At 42.0% G+C, this 13,505-nt stretch overlaps 1 protein-coding gene across 1 annotated transcript in view; it reads left to right on the plus strand.

The window, feature by feature from the left end:
* The window catches only part of KCNA4 (potassium voltage-gated channel subfamily A member 4), a 123,223-nt gene that overhangs the window by 10,344 nt on the left and 99,374 nt on the right, over nucleotides 1-13,505 (plus strand). The window contains exon 5 of the mRNA XM_083838910.1: nucleotides 39-12,868. The gene's annotated coding sequence lies outside the window, so the exon portion shown is untranslated. The remainder of the gene's footprint in view (nucleotides 1-38; nucleotides 12,869-13,505) is intronic.

Genomic DNA, 13,505 nt, shown 5'->3' on the forward strand with positions numbered 1-13,505 from the left:
TTTAAAGTGCTAATGCTGAGAACTTTATACATACAAAGACAGAAGCCTGCGCTAGGAAGGAGTTTGGCAGAAACAGCGGAGACCCTGGCTGTCTGTTCAAGGTGAAGAATGAGGACTTTTCTGAAGGTGTGGCAGAGCACAACAGCCTCTCCACCACAGAAGGATTCAACCACCAAAGTAAGTACTATATTCCTTGTAATAAAGCCATGTTCATTTTTCTCCCAGCCATAAAAAAGGCAAAATACACATGAGTCCATAGATTCCCCCAAATGCTTTATATTTTGACAATTACACTCCAGAGAAGAGCTGGACAAATGTAGTTGTTGCTCTAGGCAGGGAGGAAAGATTTAAAATAAAACAAAAATAAAAAACCTGCCTGCTTTCCCTTACCTGATTCACTTTCTGAAGCAGTCCATCTGCTGTAAAACTACATCTGTTACTGAAATTGGAGGAGCTGTACTGATTCAGGTGGAAGGCTACTTTACATATATATGTATGTTCATATATGTATTTTGTGCATATGAAACATCATCATGTTTTCAATTTTATGTGTATGTATGTACCAAAAAGTGAAGGTGTGCTGATGTTTTGTGTGCTGACAAACATCCACAGGAGCTAAGGCACCTGGTTTCATGGGATATGTGTGCGCATGTGCACAGGCATTGACTTCAGGCCTGGTTTTATACCCAGCCAGGGGGAGTTTTAATAACAGGGCTCAAGAAGCTGAAAGGGAGATTTGTTTTCAACTTCTCAGCCATTCATAGAAAATATCTGCTCACATATTAACCTGTTTGTAAGCTCAAAGAGTTATGATTGTATGCAGTCTTCAGCACAAGCCTCTAAGACAATACAGAAATGTTGCAGTTCTCATCACAAACAGATTTTATCGGGTACTTGGGAACTGTACCCGAAGAGTCTAAGGTTTTGCTGGTAATCTCAAAACTGCAGGTGCTACCAGCGTTTGGAGAAAATAGGGTATATTTTGTTCTATGATTGTTTACTCATATTTAATAATTAGAAGTATGGGTACTAGAAAAGCACCGCAAAATGAAAATAGTTTCCTGATGAAGACCGGCGCCTTCAGGAAAGGGTCAGTCTTTATTGCCCGAGAGGGTGCTGTCAGCATAAATAATTATCATGAACTTCAACTTCAAGCAATCAAACTTCATTGTATCGAAGGAGTCCCATTAAATGCTTAGATTGTTCTTAATTTGATCTAGTGCAGTCAATTCCCTAGGGAAAGAGAGACGGAAAAAAAAAATCAATACACCATTGCAAAGGAAGCAGAGGTGTTCTGGTTATGTCTAGCGGAGGAAAGGGAACCATCTGAAGAAGGCAAGCATGTCTCAGTCCTGATAAAACAAAAGGGTGATAAAGCTTTCTGGACGTGAAAGCTGCTCATCAGAAGCCCTGGAACTGCTTGGAGCAGATGATGACAAGTTTTGAAGGCAACTCAGTGGAGATAAATCAAAGTAGCATTTCTTCTACAGTTGCACTCAGATAGCATTACGCTCCTCTCTTACCTTTCGCAGTAGTTCTTACCTAGCTAGCTTGCATGACAGTGTCTGGTCTGCCCTGCCGATGCTTTCCCACTGCTTGCTGCATGCAGCTGGCAGGCGGCTGCATCAGGTACCACTGCCTCACTGCAGGTTCAACTTCTGTCCTTGGGAGAGAGGCACAGAGCAATGGAAGCTGCAATGCATCTTCTGTTCCATTTCTTCGTATAGTTCTGCTAGTCATTTTTTTTTAATCTCCATTTTCTTCAGAGAAGATGGTGGAATAACATTAGATGTTGAAAGGGGAAGATTGTGGGTTCATGGGCAAAACTATTAACAGCAGTCTAACCCACTAGACCCATCTTTACTGTTCATAGTACTTAGACTTATTTAACTCCCTCCTGGACCCACGTAAAACCCACCAAGCTAGCCCCTTTTTCTACCTAACATATCTTGCACTGTGAATTTCTGCTGCAGTACCTGTTGCAAATATCGCTAGAGGACATATAAAAAGTTGAAATAATTGGCACTTAATTATTAGAACTGCTTTTGTTTCTTCTGACTTAAAAATTACCCTCTGTCACCTTGTAGTTATTCTTTTAACCAAAGTTTGTATTGAAATATTTCTAAACAGGTTTTTTGCCTAACATTTTGACAGTAGGGCTGTGGAGGAAAAATTAACTTTACAAAAGCACACGCAACAGAGAAATATTAATACATTCAAGGCCATTTTTAAAGTGAAATGCCTTCTCATTTGAAAGCTTGTACCTGTCCACTTATAGGAGTGGGGATTGCATGTGTGCATAGAGCTTCTGAGATCTAAGTTTTCCACCAAAAAGAGAATGAGAGATGCTTCTTCTCAATTGTTCTGTGGATAACTAAATTAATTTTATGTCAAAGATATTGCAAGTGGCGCATATGGAGATTATACAGAAGGATATCACATTTCCCTTTCTCATCACTGGCTGAATATTAGGAAACTTGACCTCATTCAGAGCAGGAATAGCAACCCTACTCTTTCATGTTGGCTTCAGCAGACGAAAGATATCTTGCTCCTACTCCGTCGAGGTAAAGAAAGACAGCAGGCTTTCACAGTGCTTTGGCCTTTCCCCTGTAGCGAGAGCACGCTTAAATCCACAAAGAGTGGGTAGCCAGCTTTCCTTTGCCTTTTCAAAACAAATGAATAAAACTTGTAGCTTACTTGTACCAAACAGCCACCTTTTTGTGTGTGAGAAGATGGCTTTTGACTGACTGACACGGCAGGTGCCGCGGGAGCCAAGACAATTCTGCATTTCAACTGATTGTTGTCACTACCAAAGCCTATTATCTAGGCTAATAAAGTTTAAGATTAAGGGGATTCTGCATGTTTGTGTTATTCCCCACAAAGCTTATCTTCTAATAGACCAGCTGCTTTATTGCACTTTGCCCACCCTTTCTCATTGTACGGAGAAGCTGCGTGTACAAATGGGAATGCACTGAGGCAGGCCTTGGCTACCAGCTGGGAATATCGTATCGCCCTCAGCCTCCATCTGCGGGTATTACGTTACCATCGGTTGCCAGCTGGGAACATCGCATCTTCCACCTTGCCCAGCAAAGCACATCGCAGCATTCTCAGGCTTCTGCCAAGACCGTAACCTGGTTGTGTCCCCACTCTTCCTCTCTGGGATTTGGGTGCTCTGTGTGCAATCTTCTGGCTCTGCTGGCCCGCAGTGAGCACATCTACTTTATGATGGAGATGCAAGTATTCAGATGAAAAACTCTCCTCATTCTCTTCTCTGGCATATGCCCTTGGAAAAAAATGTTAAATTTCTGCAGCAGAAAGTACTCAAATGAAACTGCCAGCCATTCATCACTCAGAGAATTTATAGATGTCTTTCCCCCAAGTCTTAAACCTTGCATTTGCTGAAGGCCACAACATTAAGATATTATTGCCACATACCTTATACCAAGCAGGGAATCAACTAACCTCAGGTCGGGAGGGAGTGGGGACGGAGGAGTACTCTGTGTTCTCCCCCTCACTTCTGTTATTTTCTCACCCAGGCTGCCGTGGCCATGCTTCCTAGCCAGTCTGTGGTAGTGTTTTTCCCTTGTTGTTCTCACACTCTTGTTCTTGTTCCACTTCTGTTATTCTCATGGCTTTGTACCTGCAAAGCCCAGTAGTGCTGTTGTAGCAGATTCTCATGGGATGTGATTGCCACCAGCATGAGCATCACTTCTTCTTTCCCACCTTTTCTCATTCAGTTGTAGCTTTGGGTTTATGTTAGGAGCCCAAATAATACACAGACATGAAGCTAAACAGCCAACAGGGAGTTTGAGTGGGTACAGATGAAAACTATGAACTACAAAAAAGATGTTATCTGGCTTTTGTATGATCAGTAGATTCTGCAATAAGAGGGTCCTTAACAGCCCCCATGGTAATGTATGGGAAGGAACGCAATAGCATGCCAGCTCCAATGTCCCTGTCCTTCATCTCAAGGCACTCAGCATCAGTTCCTGTGATACCTTCTAGCTTCAAAACAAAGACTAGGGATGACAATTTTGGTCTTTGGGGATGGCATTACCTTTAATTAGCAGATAAGACTATCCCTAAGTTAGAAAATGAGGCATCTTTGGGATTGACATGAATAAGCTGTCTGGAGGGATAAGAACAGTTTTGAACATGACTTATTTTTGTCTGTGATTCAGACGCACTCTCTTGATACTGGCTCAAGAAAACTACTGCTTTAAAGATCAATATACTTCAGGGAACAGCGTGAAGGAAGAGAGAAAGAGTAATGGTGAGATGATTCTCATATTTCTTTGAGGCATATTAATATTTCCTTGGTCACAAAACAGAGATCACATGTGACCTAAACTCCAGAATAAGGTAGGTCTTTGCTGAAAAATGCATAACACTTTTATGAGCTGTTAGCCCTGCGGGTATCTTTAGCAGGTACCAATCATTTGTTGGGAAGACCAGAAGAAAGAGTGGCAATTGTGAGCCAAAGCACTCTGCATGGACCGGAAGACTCAGGCTCTTCTGTCCTGGGACACCCTAACAGGTATAGGCAACAATGCTCATCTCTCTCAAAACTCAGAGAGGCAGATAAAAAGGCTAAGGATTTAAAAATAATAATAATAAAATAAAGTAAGGATTAATCAAATATCAAGGAAAAAAGGCTGAAAGAATATCAGACAGGAGATTTTCCCATTAGTAATTTACTTTCTAACCAGAAAACTAGTATAACCAGAAATTGAGCTTGGAGCACGGAGTATACATACACTATAGTGACAATACTGTTAACACTCCTGTAAGCTCCTTTATCATAAGGCAACAGCACTTAATTTAGCTCTTAATAAAAAGTGTCAGAAGATTAAGACCAAGCTGAAAATTTCTACTGCCATCCTGGGATTTAGAGGTTATGCTGAAATCATTAATACAACCACTATTTGAACTCTTTTGATCACCCAGCATTAAATTCATCCATAAGTACATAAATCCTAGGACACAGGAAAGCAGGGCTACCCAGCACAGGCAGTCCTTTTAAACTTGCTTTTCTCATCTTTGCCAGTGGTTGTAATGTTTTTCAATCACTTCCTGAACTGCATAAAGAAACAATACTATGGTCCCTCCCCGTAGAACGCTGTCCTAAAGTACCTTAGAAGCTCGGTTTTCTCTTTTTTTCAGGGTGTCAGAGCATGCATTAAATTCCCAGGTGGCTTATTTCCCTTCCAAGAGGAGCTCCAGAGGAGCAGGCCCGACTTTGTCCCCTGCTCTTTCCAGCAAGCAGCTACTTCTCAAGTCCATTTCAGTAATGCAGAGGATTCATTTGCAGTATCCCAGAGCTGTGATATCTCAGAAACAGTCAAGCCAATGCAGTGTGCTGAAAGAGGGTGTGACAAATTTCGTGGGTCAATGTAGGAATGTGCCTCCTCATTCCCTGGGGGAGCTTAGGTGCGTTATGTATTCCTGCATTAAACTTTGGTTGTGTATTAGGGGTGATGGTGAGATCAGGCCCTCCTGTCCCTCCTTTCTGTCTGTACTGGAAGGAGCAGACTTGGTGGTTCAAAAGGGCAGCATCAGTTCCGCTCTAAGTTTTTTGTTGAACATCAGTCTTTTTTTTTTTCTTTTTTTTTTTCTTGCTGTTATCTTTCTAATGTATATGGCTTTTGGATTTCTCTGTCAAGATTATATTCTGTATTTTATTATGGTGTTGTCCATGGCTATGAGTGCTTGCCCACTGGCACAGATGACTCGATATGCTGGTTCTCACTTGCACATGTCACTGTAGTAGGTCTGGTTGTAGGTCTAATGACCTGATCTCTGAGCTGTAGTGATGAAGAAGAAAACTTTATTTTTTTTTAATGAGTGGCTAATATAAAATCACCCTGTAAGGCCAAGAGAACTCAATTTATTAAAAATGTACATCAGAAGAGGACAAATTAGCACAGCAGTCAGGGAACTCTAATAATGTTTTTTTCTGGGGGGGGGAAGTTCTTAACAAACATTACTGAATCAGACAAAGGATTATGCTGATAAGCATGTTTAGTTGACGCTGCCTTCTGACAGCCGCAGCTTTTAAGACAATGGCCATGTTTTCTTTTAGAAATAACTCACTCATTAGAACAAAGACTCTCACAACACACTGATTCTCAGAGAATAACGATTCTAATTATATTTTCTATTCCGCTTTAGAGAGTATTTGGATAAAACTGTCACTCCACAATATTATTCCATTGTTTCATCTTCTCTCTTTTCACATATTCTTTTTCTACCCTTAAAATCAGGATTCGTAGGAAACCTCTGTTTACCATTGCAAAAAACTGTTGTTTTGCTTTTTTCTAAGCATCCCTCATCACAGCGCTGACAGCTCAGGTTACGTTATAAGATCTCTTAGGAGGTGAAATGGTCTTAGTAATGCTTCTGACTTTCATTACTCAGCCAGATTGTGGAGTCTATCAATTATACCCCCATTGACAGTCCGGTGAATTAATTGGCGCGTTTGACAAGGACAGCTATTACCCCGTGTTGTTCTGACAGCTGGGTTTGATATCAGAAATTTGTCAACCTTTCCCTTCATGTGAGCTGCTGGATGAACAGATCAGCCCAGGACACTTCAAGATTTTTTTCCCTGTGCAATCTCAACATATGGCGATAACCTAAACCCTAAATAAAATCACAGACATTCATAACATCAGTAAGCAAACAACATGCCAGCCCTGTGTCATAAAACAATCTACTGTCTGGGCTGACAAAGTGTTCAAGGAGTCAGAAAACTAATTTATTATCAGAAAAGTTAGCGCCCTTCAGTAATGACTTTCTATGTGTCCTTCAAGTGCCAGTTATACTTCTGGGGTGGAAGTATTTTCAGTTTATCTGAGTTCAGTGGTAACAAGGCAGCTGGTAACTTAAATTTCACCTCACTTTAGATCAGCGGCAAGATTTGAGCTACAACTCAGTGTAAGCAGTCCTGGGTGGGGAACACGGTGCTAGGGAGCTGTGCTGTGCGCTGACTACTGCTGCCCCAATTTGAGACAGCCAGCTTCTGACAGTTTCTCATTTTCTGTTGGTTTTGTTGTTGCTATTTTGTTTTTCCATGGCTGTTCACAAGAGCTTTTCCTTGCCTTTTTAAGACTAGATTAGAGAGTGACTCAGAATTTTAACAGAGAAAACAAGAGGCAGGAGCTGGCAGTGGCTCGCTGGCCTCGCAGCAGTGGTTGGTCTCATTCCTTTTTTCCTCCAAAGGAAAACACTCACTAGTCCCCGGGTCTGCCAGAGATCATCCTGTCTTGGTGACCACCATCCCTCGGCACCCTGCTGGCAACACAGAAAGAAAGAAATGCCCCTGCAGGTACCAATACATCCCTGGCAGCCGAAAGCAGCTTAGGAGTGAGCCCTCTGACACATAAATTCATTAGGTCTAGAATTTAGCACCAGTCATGCTCAAAAGTTAATTTGTAAACAATTAGTGTGTGTTAAAGCTATTAGAGAGTCAAGGCTTACAGCAGCTCTGGAAAATGGGAAAGAAAAAACTTCCTAATTCCCCAGCTCGGCAACCAAGCAGCAGCTAATTGGCTTTCCCAAGGCCATGTGGCAAACTGCATGTGTACCAGGGAGAGAAGCCAAATGCTTCAGGGTGGTACTTCAGCCACAAAGCAAGTACCTTTCTCTTGGCATAGAACGATTTTGCTTTTTTAAATAATAATCTGGAGAATGAGTTATCAGCATCTCTTATCCTAAGGATGCACATGTGTGGATGGATGTTGTGATGGGCTCTAAAGGGGACAGAATTCACCAAGAGCTTGCTCTGTCTGACTGATGGACCTTAAAACCCACAGCCCAGGTTTGACAGCCAGCCTTTCCGGGCAGTGCTCCAGAGGTCACTGATCCCTATTTTGGAAGCCAGCGCACTCAGCACAGAGCCGCCCAGAAATGCCTGAGCTGGCCGGAGACAAAAAGCTGAGCCCCTGTCTCACCGCTTTCCTTCAGAGAGAGGTAAGTGTTTCTTTTCTCTGAGATCACAGCTAGAAAGCCTTTCTCCGACTGTCACATTTTCCCTTCTTGAGAAAACACAAAGAGGAGGAGATGCTCCCCTCCATCCACCAGCCAATAATCCGTGGGTTAACTGGCTCTTGATAGGATTTTAGCACAAGCTAGATATTGGAGTGCACAGCTCTCTAAAGATCTCAGCTAACTCTGACTATGCCAGGAACATTTAGAAAGATTTATTGATAGACAATTAAACACCTAAAGAATTAAAGCACAGTGGCTAGGTGGCAACCAAGCAGGAGGACTGAGGTCTCGTTACTTCCTAGGCAGTTAGATGCTCGGTCTTTCATGTACTACATGCCCTCTCCACACTACAAAGCCTTCCAGTCTCTTGATATTGCACTTGCTGCTCAGAAGGCCTAAAAGGACTGAAGTTTTAAATATTGTCAAAACTGTGGTGTGATGAAGTATTGCTGTCTGTGATAGCAGTCAGCTAAAAGGTTCAAAATGTTGAATGACCACATTATCATTAGTATCTTGTAAAAAGACCAGTCATTTCAGATCTAGTGCAACCAGGTTTTTATTTATACTTTACTAGCTTTGATAGTAAGTGGTATACAGTAAAGATGCGATCATTCAAAGTTTAGTGAAAAGACATAAGAACTGTCACAGTGTTTATGACTGTTGAGAGGAAATAGCTGTAACCAGCTAGTCTATTTTCTTTGACCAGGTTGCATGTTGGTGGATGACAAATTCATTTAATCTAATGCACAGATGCATGGCTAAAACCAAACTTCCTCAGCAACTACCCAAAGACAAGTAAAGGTAAAAAAAAGTAAAGGTCCGATTATGGCATGTTCGGAAAATGGGCAGAAGGTGATCTGGCTCAGTCCCACAGATCCTTGTAGGAAAACTTTGCCTCACGCAAGTCAGTTGTTCCACTTGCATGACGAGGGGCTGATTGCATGTGCAAGGGTTTCCAGAGTTGAGCTGTAGGGCTTTTTTCTTTCCATGGGAACAAAAACTGTGATACTGTCCTGCCTTGGTCTTACACCATAAAGAAATGGACTTTTTGATTATTTTTGTTCTGCATTTCACCCCCAAAAAACATAAGAAGGGGGAAGAAGGTAAGGGAAACAGCTTGCTTATTTTTTCTGCATCTGGCTGTAAACTTGGTGAGTGACAAACTGTCCACAAGGAGCTGGAAATATCCCATGGACAAAACACATTGCAATCTCCTGCAGGCATTATATGGCAAGTTTGGTGGTATCATCTCTGAATTAAATGGATGGTTTAAAAAGATTCAATCGGCACGCAGAGCAGGTTGCAAAAATTAAATGCAATTTAATGGTGAAACATTTCAATTTTGAAGGCACTACATTAAATTATGCAGCTGTACATCAAACTAACTTTCAAGTCAAAGTGACCTTTGCTTAAGGTATATTGAAATAATCTTAGTTTATGAAATATTTTTTAGGGGAAAGAAAAAAAAACACACCAACATGTGACACACATAAATTTTGCCATTTAAGATACTCATCTTATTAAATTAAAACATACATCCTGTTCATTAGCAGCAAAAGAAGCACAGGGATGCATGCAGTTATTGTGATCATGCTGAAGTGTTAAATTACCTGAACCAGAGCTGCAGTAGTAGATTTCTTTTAGAAAAAGGATGCTCAGATAGACACAGGCTGTAAGATTACCTTTAAAATGTTTTACTGTAGACCTAAAATAGCTTCCTAGCTTAAAAAAAAAAAAAAAAAAGAGAAGGGGAGGGAAAAAAAGAGGGAGAGAGAGAGAACATAATTTCAAAACCCTTAGCTTATTTTTAATTTATAGTCCTTGGAAAAAAAAATAAGTGGATAGCCCAATCATTTATATGCCTGGGCAAAAGCAATACATCTATATAAAAGTACAGTGATATATTTCTGTTGCTAGTTTAATGTGCTGCTCTGTGCCCTGCGTGTTCTGATTCATTGGAGAGCAGCAATCATGTCGACAGGAGCTGTTCTTCAGTTCCCATCAGCGACAACTAAAGGCCAATTCAAGGTTGTGGTGGGGTCATGAATCTAACACAGTCACTGATAGAACAATTTCCCTTCCACATGACACCGTCAGTGGGACACAGAGGGAATATACAGCCAGGACTGCAGCAGGTATGTCTTGTTATTCTCATCCCTCCTCTCCTTCCTGTCCTTTTTTAGTTTTAATTTTTGGCACTGGGCTGTGCTGTTAAGATGCCTCTGGGGAATACACAATCAGGAAATAAGAAGAGGAAAATCTTCTCACCCTTTAAGAAACCAGCATCTCCCTGGCCTCTGTGCAGGGCAACTCAGCAATACAAGCTCGGTTTGAAATCTGGATCCACCCCAAGACAATATGAGATGTACATACATGCCAGCCTTATAAGTGAGAAAGGTGCTGGACCAAGTTCTGCAATGACCTCACCTCTGGTACAGCACCTTTTGAATTAAATAAAAAGTCATTTTTATCTGGATTGAACCCCACCAGAGTCCTTAGCCTTTCACAGTATGAAACTTGGACCGGAATTTTGCCTGACACCAGTATTCTTTTCACACGTTCATAGATGATCCTTCCAGGGGACTTGGCACAAGCCTTGAACAAGCCCCAAGAAAAGAGCCAGTTCCCACTATTGTTTCTGCTATACATGTCCCATGGAGAGCAGATTTTGGACCAGATGAGTAATGTTTAATTCTTGTACCACTATTAGTCATCACAGGAACACACAGATCTGACATGTTAGCGTGGTATAGCTGAGCCCAGCAAATTCTAACCACTGGGTGTGGGGCTCATGTTGAGGAGCAACTGCATTGCAGCTGATAGAAACAGCGAATGCGGTAAGCATCACGTTTTGAAAAATTACTTCCAGTACCTTAAGTCTCCAGACTGTATGGATTTCTGCCTTCCATATTAGAAAAAGCAGACCTGTAAAATGTGCATTTCTGGATTTTGTTAGAAAGAGACCACATATATTTCGTTCACAATGAATGTCCAAATAATGCTAGAAAGAGTGGCACAGCACTAGTTAAAAATCTAAAAGCATCAGCTCCAGCAACATGCTCACTTATGCTCAAAGCTTTGTATTTCTCACATCTAGAAGGTCAAAAGCCTAGTTATATCTGTAGTGAATACAGACAGGGTCAAGTGTTTTTAGACCAAATTTTCCTCCCTTGTGCATTATGCTCATTCCCACACCTGAGTAGAGGTCTCTGAGCAGGCCGCAAGTGGCCTTGGCCTGGCTGAAGCTCAGCCTTGCCCCGGTGGCTGTGCACAGAGGGGCTGAAGGAGCTGCAGGCCCCTGCTCACACCGCTGCTGCTGGACCGGGTGCGAGGGAGCTCAGCCAGGCTGCGGGGCCCAGCCTGCACGGGGCCTGGCCTGCTCCATCTTTCCCTTCTGTCACAACCACGCCTGCCGTGACACAGCAAAGCAGGGGAAGAAGGAAAGGCAGAAATGCCAGATGAAAAGGGAAAGCCCCAAATCAACCTGCTCCCCTGGGACTTCTTCTCAGGCTTGTAGTGAAAATAAGGGCATTCTCACCCTGTTTTAAGCTGCTTCAGAGTAAAATGATCCTAGTCTGCCATTTCCCTTTGATCCCCAAGACTGTATCAATGATAGCCTACATGGAAACATGCACACAATCCATTTTAAGTATCTAAACAGAATTTAGGTTGTCTCCTTGCATCTTCTGCTATGGCCTTCAAGACTTTTTGAACCGTTGGCATTTTGCAGATCAGCATCTGGGACTTAAATCCAGTTGGTTTGCAAGTTGGTGCCAGGATCCTTAGCTCAAGGAGCGTGCTGGGTTCCATGTCAGTCATGCGATGGACCTAGCAAGGCCTCACCCCCACCAAAGCCTCAGTACATTGAGTAGCGTTGTAACATATTCTGATGGTATTTCAGTGCCATACACAAAATCAGCACGTAGTCTTGCAAACGCGCCCCTTGTACCATTGGCATCATGATGAGAGTCCACATGGAGGCTGGGATGAAGGACCTCGTTCTGAGCACTTTTAAGTCAGTAGCAAAGGTGTGAGGAGGGGTCATTACTCCTCTGCAATGGGTGGTTTCACGGGCATTGCTAGTACATTTACTCACACCCTGATACTAAAACATGACACCGAATGAAGGAAGATGTTGCTTTCCCAGGGCTAAGAACTCCTCTACAACTCTCCAAGTCTTGTATGAATCTGAACACGTCTGTGAAGCTCCAGATAACCTTCTCAGTCCTAGAGGTGGTCCTCTTCAGGCTGATACTTACCAATAAAAGAAAGCCTGGAAAGCGACAGTGGGCCTGCGTATGTGCGGGGTATAAATGTAAGGCGTCACCGCCCAGTGTTGTCACACAGTTAGCAGCTGCGAGTACTAAAATCACTGCATTTCTGGGAAACACTGAAACTAAATTAGCAAAAAGCTTAAATCTAAAAATATAGCTGTAATTCACAATTCCCTTTAATAGAACTTCATTCCTACACTTGGTGCAACTGCAGATATTTATAGATAGGGTGAAAAGATGGAATGGAAATTTGTATTTATGAATAATAAGGAAGTGCTGTGAATGGAAAAAAGAGAGGTCGTGTAACACTCGCGCTGAAATGCCGACTTCTGAAGGGATGTCTCAGCAAGGATATTAGCTCCTGGTTCTGGCCCAGGCCCTGGCAGCTGCACACAGCTGTGTTGAAGTACGTGATGTTTTACTTTTGTTTATCCTCTTCTAGCTGACCCTGATCAAACTCATTCCAGATACGATCGCAGCACGCATTTGAACTCAGCAGTGACTGTACACGCCTTGCTGCTCCTGCTGAGCAGCTTCCTGGTGCACGGGCGCCTCTGCCATGCCGCAGTGAGGATCGACGAGGGTCAGAAAGCCACCAACCTCAGGTATTGCGGTCACGCTCAATCCTTAGCCTTTCTCTGGGCACAATGCTTTGCCGTATTGATCTCACTCACGCTAAAAATTCTCAGAGAATGAGGATCTGTCTCACTATTTTAGATCGAAGCTGGCAACTGAATTAATATTAAAATGACATACACACACAACTCGCGTTTCCTATGTTACAAATAACTGGAGCAAAGCGAATATACTGACATTAATAATTCACCTTATGAGCTTAGCTCCTTTTTCTTTGTATGGAACTTTCAGAAGCAGATTGCAATTTCCTCAAATTTATTCATTATTCAAATTCAGTCAATTTAAAATAAAATGTTTACCTACTAGAGAGCTTGCATTTTGCTTCCATTTTCAATAGTCAGTATTTGTAACTAGAACTGTTAGTCACAATAACGTAATTAAATCTCATAATATGATTTCTGTCCCCTGGCTAGATCAAAATATAAAAATAGTGTCCATGTGTGTATGAAAATCAAGTTTTCTACATAATCTTTTCTGTATCTGAATTTCATCTACGCTTATTCAGACTAAGAACTCAGGTGCTCAGATGTGTGGCAAATGATCATTAAATTAGGCAAAATATCTTCATTTCCTCACTTCTTTATAAAATAAGAAAATAGATTTTCT

This window comes from Anser anser (genome assembly GCF_964211835.1).
Source record: "Anser anser genome assembly, chromosome: 5".
Taxonomy (NCBI): Eukaryota; Metazoa; Chordata; class Aves; order Anseriformes; family Anatidae; genus Anser; species Anser anser.